This window comes from Myotis brandtii, unplaced genomic scaffold (assembly GCF_000412655.1).
Source record: "Myotis brandtii unplaced genomic scaffold, ASM41265v1 scaffold34, whole genome shotgun sequence".
Lineage (NCBI taxonomy): Eukaryota > Metazoa > Chordata > Mammalia > Chiroptera > Vespertilionidae > Myotis > Myotis brandtii.
Genome location: NW_005363098.1, coordinates 4,414,668 through 4,428,985, shown reverse-complemented (window position 1 = coordinate 4,428,985; position 14,318 = coordinate 4,414,668). Strand labels below are relative to the sequence as shown.

Here is a 14,318-nt window from a genome sequence, read left to right as displayed (position 1 = left end):
CCCCCCCCCCCCCCCCCCCCCGGTGGTCAGCGCACATCATAGCGAGCAATCGAACACCCAGTTGGTTGAACTCCCAAGGGGACACTGCATATTAGGCTTTTATATATATATAGATATATAGATAAGGTATTTTATGAGGAATTGATACTTTATATTCTAAGTTCCCAGAAAACAAAAATATGTATTAGCCTATGGCCAATTTTATGCATGCTTTACATACCTTAAAAGTGATTCGTTTAAGCACTGTACTGAACTTAGAAAGCAGTAAATTATATATGAAAATGGATTAAACAATATCAGTATAAAGAGACCACAGATACAGAATATTCATTAACATGTGGCTGGGCCCTCCCCAAAAAGGACTCATTAATTTCAGAACACTGCTTTCCCTCCTCAATTTTTAAAATCTCACTTGGGCCCATGACTAAATAAATAAACACAGGAAATTCCCAATACTAAATTTTCCACCACATCTTTTGCTATAAACCAGTCAGAAATTATAGACTTATTTGATTGGGTAAGGGCCGTCTTAAAATATGTTCCAATCCTCCCGCATTCTCGAGTTTTAAACATTTAGAAAATAATTAATGATTGAATTCTTTCACAATATGACCTAGTTATATGAAGAGGGTGAACAATAGTTAGATACTATTTTTTGCTTAAAAATCATATACAGTATCTTTAAAAAGTTGGAAGCTTTACCCTAATTTTAGGAAATCTTCCACTTCTCACTATGCATAAAGGGAACATTGTCAGCCTTCCCTAATGGTTCTATCGTCACTGATTCTAACCCACAGCATGAACAAGGCCCATCTGTAATGCCAAGAAGACACCACCACCAAACCAGTTATACCTCTTCTTGAGAGTAATTATCTTCCTAAGTTAACAAACAAAAGTCTGCTGGAGATTTAAGAGCCAAAATAAGCTCTGCAGCCCTAAACTTAACAAGGAGATCTAGTTCACTTTTTTTTTTTTAAAGGTTCTCATTTATAAAATAACACCATGTTTAAAAAGTTAATATTCCACCCTGAAGGATCCACTTGAAATAATAAATGCATGTAACATTTAAGTTTAGGAATAAAGAATTTTCCAATGAAAAAATATACACACATATACACATACATATTACCATAAAAATTTTCCATTAAAAATGGTTTTAAACAAACAGGTAGATAAATGTTATAAACATTCAGAAATGAGTTATTATATAAAAAATAAGTTAATAATTAATGGATATATATATATATCTTAATTATATTAATGAAATGAAGTGTCTTCCAGGTATTGTCTGTCTGCTTGTAATTATTTACAACTTAAAAGCATTTGAAAGAGAGCTAATTCAGGAATTCCTTAACTCTGAAAATAACCTTATGTATTTGGAATGTGATTCCATGATTTGTCAGTTTTAGTACCTTGGTAATGAAGGGAGACACAATCTAAATGATGTAAACAAATGAGAAGCTTTTGCTAATTATCCTAAGTACTGAAACAATTTGGTTCAGTTCAATAGTGAAAGATTCTTGGCTCTCTCCTTAGTTCTTAAAATCTCAACTACTGGAAACAATGAAAGCAACTCATGTGAGGTGGCCTTTGCTATCAGTGTTTCATCTACACATCTCTTAAAAGCAATATTGGTATAGTTCCTAATGCGTATCTTGGAATTAAACCAAATCCAGGCCTCAAGTGGTAAGAGCTGTACAGATATTATCTAAACCAGTAGTTCTCAGACTTTAGTATATACCAGACTCACCCAAAGGGCTTGTTAAAACACAGGTTGCTGGGCTCCCCTCCCCGTTTCTAAATAGTAGGTCTGGGGTGTAGCCTAATTTGCATTTTTAACAGGCTCCCAGGTGAAAGTGATTCTGATGCTTCTGGTTGGGGGCACCACCGGACAACTACTGATCTAAATAAAACCTATTATTTTGGTAACAAACTCAACAAAAATATACAAGATATTAATATATGGAAAGATATTGTCTAGTTCATCAGCAAAAATGAATTACCTCTACATACTGCAGCCTGAACTTAAAGTATCAACAATTCTCTCACTAGAAGTAATAGGAACTCCATATTTAGAAAAATAGAAAAAGGAGTGATACTCTATATTCAAAGAAGGTATTTAGCATAGGATTCCTTTAAAGAGCAAACTCACCCGATACATTTCTATAACATAAAGCAAGAACCAACTATATACTAGAACAAGTCCATTTCCAACTTTCATGAAAGCAAACAATTTTTAAAAATCCAGTAACTCAGAACAAAACAACAGCAGCAGCAGCAGCAGCAGCAGCAGCAGCAGCAGCAACAAAAACTACTTATAATTAGTAAGAACCAGATTTCATCTTCAGATTTAAGGATCTGACACAATGCTTCTCTTTAATACATTCCAGGCCACCTATACAGACACTCAGGGTTGAGAAACATAATGCCAATGTTTTCTAAAGGGCTAATTCACTGCCTGGAGGAATTGCCTATTCATAAGAGGAACAGGAAGATTGATTCAAGCTGGATGCTTTGGGGTTCTGATTTGCTCCTTTTTAGAAATAAATAAATTTCCAAAGCATTAGGGAAGAAAGATAGAGGTTTTCATATGTGGGAAAGAATGTCAAGGAACAGAGAACGGGAAAAGAATACCAAGAGAATCCAGATCCAATTTCCTCTGAAATTGTATACATTGAAAAAGTCTTGTTAAGAGTCTCTAAAACTTTAAAATTTGTCTTTTAAGGCAATATTCCATTTATGAATTAATCCGAAGAAAACAATAAACACTATAAAGATATATTCACATATAAAGACAGGAGCCATGTAATTGTCCAAAACCAGAAGTCTGGACACTTGGATAAGGACTCCATCTGGACGCTGATATGCGTGGGACTGCCGCCCACTGTGGACTATAAGAACTCAGAGCTCCGACCACCCAAACTCGAGCTTGGCTGTACCACGGGGCACGTTCAAAGTCCAAGGAGACTTTTCCACCAGATGTATGCTGCCAGTGCAGCCACCTGGCTTGAGACCCACGCCTGCCTCTCCACCTTCAATACCACCAGTGACTGGGACTTCGTTTCTGTAGAATAGGCTCCCCCTCTCTGTGTGTAACCTGCATGTGCCCCTACTGGCTTATTGAGGTTTCCCCTCATAAACCTGGCATTGTGGAAAGACACAAAAGTGTGCAAGTGACTCCTTGCAGGGATGTTTCATTGCTCATGACAGAATAATGCTCTTTCTTCTTTTTCTATTTCTGCCTTATAAAGTGGAAAGATTCAAGAAAACTTGGACTTCAGAGGATGAGAAAGGCAAACTAATGCCTTCTCTTCCATGGCTTTAGCAGAGTGAAGAGAGCAGCAACCTAACACATTTAGATTGTAAACTAACTCAAGAGTTGAGAGCAGCCAAACAAATTAAGACTTGAGGCACTTTTAAGTGTTAAAAATTACTGAGCCCTGGCTGGTGTGGCCCAAGTTGGTTGAGTGTTGCCCCATGCACCAAAAGGTTGCCAATCAATTCCCAGTCAGGCCACATGCCTGGGTTGCAATAGGCAGCCAACTGATGCTTCTCTCTCTCATTGATGTTTCTCTCCTCCCCTCTCCCTTTCTCCCTCCCTTAGATCAATTTAAAAAACATATTTTAAAAAATTATTGAAAAGTTGAAATGCACATAGGTTTAAACAAGAAAATAATTAACAAAATTCAAAATTGAGGTTGTTTTGTATCTAATAGAAAGCTATTTTTCCCAAAAAGAGTTATAGTGTAGGAAATTTATGATTATAAATAAGTATAAATACTATGGAACCTGAACAAAACCCTGTATGTGAATATGATGAAAGTTTGAAACATGCCCTTTGGTAAAAACCATACTTTAAACACAAAAAGCACCCAACTATCAGGGCTATTTTTGTGAAGCTTCTAAATACACAAGGCATCCAGAGACATTAGGAATATTGAAATATTAAAATGCATAACATATTGATATACTTTTGAGGGAAAATTGGGCCAAACGAACTGAAATTAGGACTGTTCCATGAAATTAAGGATACATATGACTTTGACACTGCCACCACCTGGTGGCATGACAATAAAATTATAGGTCCAATTGTTTGTGGAGTAAATCTTCCCCAGGTTGGTTGATTTGGGGAGAAAATAGTTATGGCTGAAGAACAGTTGTCATACACCTGTAACCCACATGAAGCGTGGAAGAGTGTTTGGGTTGTGGTACAGAGAGGATCCTGTAGCTCTAGAGTCAGGTTTCTCAAGCTCATCCAGGAAGTTGCTCTAACAGCCAAAGAGGATAATTCCTGGGGAAGGTTTAGAAGCCCAGCCCAAAGCTACCCACTATAAAAGCAAAACAAGTGAACAAATACAAAAAATAAATCTCTTAAGTCTTAAGTCCTATCATAAAAATTCATGCAAGTTTCACAGCTGTAATATGAAATACTATAATTTCGTATTACTTTAAACTATTTACCAAAAAATACTGTTTATATACTTTCCCCATCTGCCACCCACCCCCAAGTTTTTAGTCACTTGATCTCAATAAACATATATTTAACTCTTGATTATCTAAGGTGATGGAAAAAATAAAAACACTCAATTTAAAAGACATGACTTTTAAGTGCATATCAATAAAATTTTGCAGACCCAGTTAGGTGCCTCTCAAAAGCCTTTATTTGTACACAAAACTCAAACTTTGTTAAGACTATGATGGCAGCCCTAGCTGGTTTGGCTCAGTGTATAGAGCAGTGGTTCTCCAGTTTCCTAATGCCACGACCCTTTAATACAGTTCCTCATGTTGTGGTGACCCCCAACCATCAAATTATTTTCGTTGCTACTTCATAACTGTAATTTTGCTACTGTTATGAATCGTCATGTAAATATCTGATATGCAGCATGTATTTTCATTGTTACAAATTGAACATAATTAAAGCATAGTGATTAATCACAAAAACCATATGTAATTATATATGTGTTTTCCGATGGTCTTAAGTGACTCCTGTGAAAGGGTCGTTCGACCCCCAAAGGGGTCGATTCCCACAGCCTGTGGACTCAAGGGTCCCGGGTTCGATTCCGGTCAAGGGCACATGCCCGGGTTGTGGGCTCGATCCCCAGTAGGGGGCGTGCAGGAGGCAGCCAATCAATGATTCCTTCTCATCACTGATGTTTCTCTCTCTCTTTTCCTCTCCCTTCCTCTCTGAAATCAATAAAAATACATTAAAAAAAAAGAATAAATCTCATTTAAAAAAAAAAGGCTATGATGGCAATGTGCTCATAGAGAATGGGTCCCTTCCTAGTCTCAGAGGGTGAACTGTGATGGCTTACCCTTCCAATGTGACCATGTACCTCACACCTGGCCAATGATACACAAAGAGAAGTCTACTTGTGAAAGGGGGAATCCTGGGATTTTCCTCCTAGATAAAAAGGGAGATGTACAAGGAGAAAGTCCATCTTTCTTCCTGCTTTGGAGATTGTCAAGGGAAGATATAGTAGCTGTAGTAACTACTTGCATCCAAACACAGAAAGCCAAAAAATGTCAGACCAGACCTCTGATACCAATGTGTGGTGAGATTAACCAATCCTGAAACAGCCCATACCTCCAAATTTCTTATGTAAGATAAAGAACCCCTATGATTTAAGCCAATATGGATCTACTTTTCTGTTATTTGTGGCTGAAAATAAACTGATTCATGCATATAAAAATGAAAATATATAAAAAATCAACAGTTATTAGTTTTAAATGATAGGACTACAAGCAATTTAACTTTTCCCTTTATTCTTTTTTCTACAGTGAATAAATTTTAAATTTTTTATAGAAAAAATGTAAATTAAAAAAAAATTACGATATGTAATACTAGAGGCCTGGTGCACAAGTTCGTGCACAGGTGGGGTCTGGCTGACCTGCCCCGATGGGCCGGGCCAGCTGGGGGGAGGGGCCACGGGCAGTTGGCAGGCTGGCCCGCCCACTAGTTGAACTCCCAGTCAAGGGGACAATTTGCATATTAGCCTTTTATTATATAGGATTTGTGGCTTGAGAAGTTCTCACTTGCTAATGTCATGTTAGAGATATAAATCTAAAGAATGATAAATGGGTAGAGAGAACAGATGGATAATCGCTAATGTAGACACTATACATATACACTAACAGAAAGTTGACAACCATACTTAAGTGCCTTGTAATGAGGGAGTTGTTAAGGGTAAGGAATTATGGGTTGGGCTCTTTAAGAGATGACACACAGAAATATTTAATCAATACAGCTTTGATCATGTTGGGATGTGATTTGCCAACTGGCAAGACTACTGCAGGTAGCAACATAGAAGATACATCAGCTCTGGGGATAAGAAACCAGTCTAAGGCAGTAAATGGTCTTATCTGCTCAAACAAACTCATAAAGTTGGGCAGCATTTCCCAAAGTGTGTTCCATGGAACATTAACCCATCATCTCATGAAAATGCGTCAAGTAAAATTCACAATGCATAGTATATATGTCACCAATAAGAACTTTTGGAAATTGATGTGAAATAACTAGTGCTACCATATTTAGCTGATATAAATCCAGGCCAGAAAATAATACTCCAATCTCCCTAATTGTAAAGGGCTAGTTTATTCTTTTCATGAGAATCTCATTTTAGAACTACCATTCATGAGATTTTAGCTAGCCTATGCAGCTCCATCTTAAGTAAATATATGTTTTTGATTTTTATAGGGAAAAATAACTTAAATCCAGGCAACCACCCTCGGTATACTAGGGATCCCCAGGCTGGTCCCCAGCATCCTGTCCTCAGCCTCTTTCCCTTCTTGCTCTGCACATTCTTCCTGGTAAGTCTCATCTCCTCCTATGGCTTCCATACTTTTTTTTTTCTTTTTTAAATATATTTTATTGATTTTCTACAGAGAGGTAGGAGAGGGACAGAGAGCTAGAAACATCGATGAGAGAGAAACATCGATCAGCTGCCTCTTGCACGCCCCCCACTGGGGATGCGCCCGCAACCAAGGCACATGCCCCTGACCGGAATCGAACCCGGGACCCCTGAGTCCGCAGGCCAACGCTCCATCCACTAAGCCAAACCGGTTCTGGCTCCATACTTTTGATTTCCCACTTTCTATCTCTTGCCTATACATGAACACTGAGCTCCACACCCGCACATTCAGCTACCTACTGGATATTTCTATCTGAATGGCTGACAGGCAACTCATATTCAGTGGTTTCAAAATTCAGTTCATTATCCAAGCCTGCTCCTCTGTGTCTTCTAGACTCTGAAATTACTATCCATCTTGTTGCCCAAACCAGAAACCTGGTAGTTTTCTTATCTCTCCCTTTCTCTCTATCCCCACTGCCATCATCTTGGCTTAGACATATCTGACCCAGAATTCTGAATTAGTGTCTTTGCTGGTCAGCCAGTCTCCAGACCTCACATTCTCCCATCTGCTATAGTAGTTATCTTTAATGCACACGGGATGGTTTCCCAATCCTGAATAATAAAATCCAGATTCCTCAGCCTGGCTCTAAGGTTTTCTGTAATCCTGCTCCTGCCCTTGGCCGGCCTAATAACCTGTTGTTACCCCTTTTGTAACCCTACACACCATTATACCAAAATGTTCACAGCTTCCGGAATGCCATTCATTTTAAACTTTGTGTTTTTACATGCTATGCCTGGCTGACTCTTTTTACTCCTCTAATAAACTCCAAAACGTCCATTAACTAGTGAGATATATATATATATATATCCACCTCAAAAGTCTTTTTTGGGGGAAAGTTTTTATCCCCTCCTCTTCAGCAGAGTTCAGTGCTCCTTTGTGCTTCATTCCTTTTATAGAGTGTCTTATTTCCACGGCAGACATTCTTTTAAAGTAGGGATATTTTTTTTAGTGTGTACCCCCCCTTTTTTTAAATGTATTTTTTATTGATTTCAGAGAAGAAGGGAGAGGAAGAGATAGAAACATCAATGATGAGAGAGAATCATTGATCAGCTGCCTTCTGCACACCCACACTGAGGATCGAGACCATAACCTGGGCATGTGCCCTGACCTGGAATTGAACTGCAACCTCCTGGTTCATAGGTTGACGCTCAACCACTGAGCTGCGCCACGTTTATCTTAATCACGTTTATCTCCAGCATAGAATACAGTTCTGAGACCCGAAGAGACCTAATAAATGTTGCTGAATGAATGCATTAATCAATATAGTATTGCCTAGGATCTGTCCCAACTACTGTGTACTTGTTCTAGAAGTACTTCCCTGGCCCATTGCTTTTCTTTCCCTCCTAGTCCACAACATAAAGCAATAAAGATAATTTCCATTAAGTAGTAAAGATTATAGTAATCCCTGTTTTTAAAAATTCAGCCTTAGAAATATCATATATTATATGGAAATAATTAAGCATGAATTTTAATTATTGTCATAATCTATCCTACCTGAACCTGACTTTCAGAGAATATAGACAGACAGCATGTGTTTCCCATCCACACACAAAGACAGGCAACAAAGGGGAAATCTGTTTAGATAAAAATTACTCTGCTTATTTTAAAATCTAAACTTTATAGACTCTGAGTGTACACTACTAATGACTGTAAATTCTACCTTCTCCCCCATCTGTCTATTACCCCCAATTCCAAGTCCAGTCTTAGGACTTCATCATCTCCTATCAGGGGTCCTCAAACTACGGCCCGCAGGCCACATGCGGCCCGCCGAAAACATTTATCCGGCCTGCCGGGTGTTTTTGCCGCCGATGCCTGTCCTGCTTAGCAGCCGACTCGTCCCGGGCCCACAGTGCGCATGTGTGGAATGTCTGAGGGACAGTGAACTGGCCCCCTGTTTAAAAAGTTTGAGGACCTCTGTACCTAGCTGGACAATTTCACAGTACACACTCCTCCCTACTGCCAACAGACCCATCTTTCTAAAATAAGGCTCTTCTGATCTCACTTCCCTACTCAAAATTCTTCAACTTAGATCCACAGAGCCCTTCATTATAAGCATCTGCCTTCCCATCTACTCATAGTCATTTATCCCTCACACACAACTGAGTGGTACAAAACAACTCAGGATTCTCTCACACATTGTGTAGTTCTACACACACTACTATGTAGATCTCTGTATATAATCACACAAGCTAAAGCACTTACTATGTATTAGTCATTGCTGTAAGCAGTTACATAAAACATATTTAATGATCACAACTACCCTGTGAAGTAAAAAATATTAGCACCATTTTACATATGAGAAAACCAAGGTGCAAGAGGTTTTTAGTAAACAGAGGAAATTGGATTTGAATCTAGAACCCGGGTCTAGAGTCCATTCTCTTAAAGCACTATCGTATAGTACCTTAACTTACTGGTCTCTGTACCCAGAACGCTCTTCACCCTAAATACCTTACAAAATCCCATATATGTTTCCGGAACCAACTTAGATGTTTCCTTCCAGGACTGTACAGCCTTTCCTCAGCAGAACTGTCACCCTCTTGTACCACCCTCCGTACATATCACACCAATTGCAATGATTTGTTGACATATGTGACTCACAAGACTGTGAGGTCCTGGAGGACAGGAACTACTAATTTATTTTATGCCCCTCTCACCAGTCACAATGCCTGCCATGGCAAGCATTCACTGAACAATGACTGAACTCAAAGAACTGCAGTAGAGGTACTGCCTATTTTTATTCAAAAACATTTCAAGTTGTCCACACAGTCTAATAGTGGGCCTACTCTATTCATTCACATTTGGCAATAAAAAATTCTCTATACTCATTTCTAAAAACTGGTAAAAAATCTTTAAGTTATCCTGAGAATCTATGAGTGTCTCCCCAAAGCAATACACTATATCTGAAATCCAGTGTTGATATAAAAATGTAAACCAACTTCTAGAAAACCTGCTCCTTAACTCCCTTCCACTAGTAATAAATGGGCTGCAAACCAGAACTTGGATGAAGAACTATGGACGATCTTAGCAAAGCGGGGAAAACAAAAGAAAAAGTATGATTTCCATAATTTTGACCCTTTAAATAAAAAATCAGTTAAAAACTGCTACACAGACTAGTTGCAGCACTAATGAATTCTCTGAATCAGTAAATGGTTATCATTAAGACTAACTTCATAACCTTTGTTTCCTTTAATTCTCATTCACCTCTCAAACATCTGCCACATGCCAAGATCTATGCTATGGACCAGGGATACAAACTGACTAAAAGATGGGGTTGAGTAAACCACACAGCACAGTATGCTAGACTGGAGTTAGCTCAGGGTGCTACATCAGCAACGAATAGGAATACCCAGGTCAGAATGGAGGAAGAAAGGACAGGCAAGAACACAAAACCAAAAGCATATTGGAAATGCTATTCCTTTTGGAAAAGGCTTTAGAAAAGCATTCCTAATCAGTAGTGGTCAGTTATTTCCCACACTGCCAGTAACTCTGTATGAACAGCACGTCAAGCACAATAGCTACAATACTGGTCTTCCCCAGCCGTACACATATTAGAGGACACCACTGTACATCTGTCAATATAAGACAACATCAAATGGAGGAAGTCTTTCACTTGAAGCTGAGACTGAAAGGAGCAAAAAAAGGAGAGAACCAGACGATGATGGGAAGAGTTATTTAGCCTTGCTATTCCATACAAAAAATTCCGTCTTGCTTTTCCATACAAAAAATATTCAGAAAGACCACACACTCACACACCCACAAACACAGTAACTAAAATCATTATCACACTGAAATAATCAGCAAGTTTCAGCCAAAACTCTTAAAATAATTATCAAGAAGAAAAAAATCACTTCTTGACATTTAATAAGTCTATACATTCTTCAGGATGCCGAGAAATGCCATCTCACTTGGGAGTTCCCATATTATAATTAATTTTTATAATTACTTCTTAAGCTACATAACAATTCACAACAATGACATGAGAAAAGGATCTGGCTATTTCTACTTTCTGTTGAGCCAAAATGGCTATTTCTACTATCATCCAAATACTGTAACATATTTGCATATATTTCAGAAGAACTAGCAGATTTAAACACACTCCCACTTTCATCATCAAAGCTTTTCTTGCCCATTAAAGTTATTAAGTTATGTAAAAAGGCTTCAGGAATGCAACTGTGTTACAGCTAGTCAGAGAGGCTAGCTTAACAACTTTTTTTCTACTCAACCCAAATATTTATTTCAGCCTTGCAGAAATAAAATACTACATTAGCTATTTCCAGCAACAGTAATACTATATTATATACGGGGGGAGAGGAGGGTGAAAGTTTTTTTGCTGAATATCGTAATATAATAACATTAGTATTTTCTGAGCTTATAATCTATTTTTTAAAGTAATTAGATCAGCAAAAAGAAAAACCATAAAATAAACTGGCAGGAAAATTTCCACTTCCCCTGCTTGGTGTATATGATAAAATCCAACCAACCACTGCCCTGCTGGTGTAGCTCAATTGGTTGAGCATTGTCCCATGCACTAGAAGGTCACCAGTTCAATTCCCGGTCAGGGCACATGCCCAAGTTGCAGGCTCAATCCCCAATAGGGGGCATGCAGGAGGCAGCCAATTGATGTCTCTCTCCCTTTCCCTTCCTCTCTATGAATTTTTTAAAAATTCCCAATTATTAAAACATCCCATAAAAGGGCCTCAATCTAATTTCTAACCTTATTTCCCCATTACTATTAAAAATTTGTTTTCAGTCTTTCCATGCTGGTCACCAACTCTTCACTGAATATAATGTGCTTTATAGTTTTGTTTATCTGTGATTACATGCAAGGACTATGGAATCAGAATGCCTGTATTTGAATCCTGCTTCATCAGCTACTAATACTGCTATTTTGGGCAAGTTATTTAACTTCTTGGTGCCTTAATCTTCTCATATGTAAAATGGGGAGTTAATACATAACTCTTGCAGTTGTAAGAATCAAGTGATATAAAACCTGTAAAAGCTCTGCGATGGTCTAAATCAGGGGTCCTCAAACTTTTTAAACAGGGGGCCAGTTCACTGTCCCTCAGACCGTTGGAGGGCCAGACTATAGTTTAAAAAAAAACTATGAACAAATTCCTATGCACACTGCACATATCTTATTTTGAAGTAAAAAAACAAAACTTCAAAAAAAAAAAGGCTCTCCTAACTTCAAAAAAAAGGCCCTACTAACTGCAAAATACAATAAAAAATAGACCTAACTTCAAAAAAATAAATCCTAACTTGTTCTTACCTCATTCCTCAGGCAGCAGCAGGCTCTACACAGGCATGCTCGTGACTCGTCTGATCACACCCGAGACTGAGAGGAGGAGTCGAGAGACAGAGAGAAGGAGGGGAGTCGGAGAGTGCAGTGCACATTCCACACATGCGCACTGCGGGCCCGGGATGAGTCGGCTGCTAAGCAATAGGCAGCGGCGGCAAAAACACCCGGTGGGCCGGATAAATGTTTTCGGCAGGCCGCATGTGGCCCGCGGGCCATAGTTTGAGGACCCCTGGTCTAAATGTTTGTGTCTCCCTCAAAATCATATGTTGAAGTCATAACACCTAAAGGTAATGGTTTTAGTATGTGGGGCCTTTGAGAGGTGCTTACGGCATGAAGGTGGAGTCCTCATGAATAAGGTTAGTGCTCTTATAGAAGAGTATCCAGAGAGATGCCAGCCCCTTCCACCATGTGAGGGTACAGTGAAAAGGCTCTGACCTGGGAGAGGGCTCTTACCTGACCAGCCTCCAAAACTATGAGAAATAAATTTCTGTTGTTTATAAGCTACTCATCCTGGTATTTTGTTATAGCAGCCTGAAAAACTAAGACAAGCTCTTAAAGCCATACCTGGCTAAGTGCTCAATACATTTTGGCTGCCACTGTCAACATCAGCATCAGTGGCTCCCTCTGCCCGCTGCAGAATTTCCTCCATCCATCTAATCTACTCAACTTTCAGCTCAAAATAATTTCTAAAAAGTTACCCTTAACTAGCCTATATAATAAAAGGCTAATATGCAACGGCAGAACAACTGGAACAACCAAACAACCAGTCGCTATGACATATGCTGACCACCAGGGGGCACGCGTGGAACATGGCGAAAGTCGGCTGCGGTGGGATGGTGGAGCAGGTGAGCAGGGGCGCCACTGGGGTGAGCCTCTGGTGGTTACTGAAAAGTCTTTGCTCCCGCACACCATGGTCCCACCTGGCGCTTGCACCTGCTACCAGCGCTGGCCCTGTTTGCACCTGCTGCAGGTGCTAGAACCACCGCTCACACCCACTGCCGGCGCCTGGCACTGGCCCCGATAGCTCAGTGCCGCCAGCGGGTGTTTGTGGAGGCTGCCGGCCCTGATCACCCCTCAGGGCTTCTCTACCTCCCCCTGCTCCTGAGGGGCGATCAGGGCAGCAGCCGTTGCTCACATCCTCTGACGGTGCTGGCCCCACTCGCACCCACTTCTGGCGCCGGCCCCAATTGCTCCATGCCTTCAGTGGGTGCAAGCAGGGCCGGCACTGAGTGCATGGGAACGGCGGCGGTGGGAGCAGGGCTACCGGCAGATGAGACTGGGGGCTGTGGCGGGGGCACGGAGGATGGGCCGAGACCCACTCCTGTGCCCACTGCAGCCTCGCAGCCACAGTTCCTTTCAAGGTGCACGAATTTGTGCACCGGGCCCCTAGTATCTATAATAATAAAAGTGTAATATGCAAATCGACCGAACAGCAGGAACAACTGTCCGGATGACCTTCCGGACGACCATGCTATGACACACACTGGCACCAGGCCAGCCAAGGTGGGTGTGATGCAATTAGTTGGGGGGCCCCCGCCATCTTCCCACGATCAACCGCAGAGGAAGAGCCAGGCCACCTCTATGGGGCGATCAATGGGGGGCCTCTGCGATTGATTGCCCCAAAGATGGAGGCCTAGGCCACCGGCTTGCAGGGTGATCAATTGGGGTGGGGGGGTGCTCTGCGACTGTGGAGCCCTGGCCGGGTGGGCGGGACCTCCCTCTGCTGGGCAATCGATCGTGGAGCCCTATGATCGATCACCCCACAGAGGGAGGCCCAGGCCACCGGCCAGCGACGCTGTGGCAGGTGAGCAGGGCCAGCCAGTGATCGCCCTGCAGAGGGAGGCCCAGGCCAGCCAAGTGACCACACCCCACACCTGTTGCCCACAGAGGGAGGCAACTGGTGGGGGGGGGGGCAGTGCCACACAGAAGGCAAGCAGTGGCAGCGGCGGGAATGGGGCCAGCTGCTGGCAGCCGGGGGAAAGAAAGCCCCAATAGGCCCTGATCGCTGGCCAGGCCTTAGGACCCTACCTGAGGGGTCCCGGATTACGAGAGGGTGCAGGCCAGGCTGAGGGACACCACCACCACCCACCAGTGCACAAATTTCGTGCAC

At 41.1% G+C, this 14,318-nt stretch overlaps 1 protein-coding gene across 1 annotated transcript in view; it reads right to left on the bottom strand.

Moving 5' to 3' along the window:
- Nucleotides 1-14,318, bottom strand: part of MND1 (meiotic nuclear divisions 1) — a 46,597-nt gene that overhangs the window by 19,430 nt on the left and 12,849 nt on the right. The gene's annotated exons all lie outside the window — the stretch shown is intronic.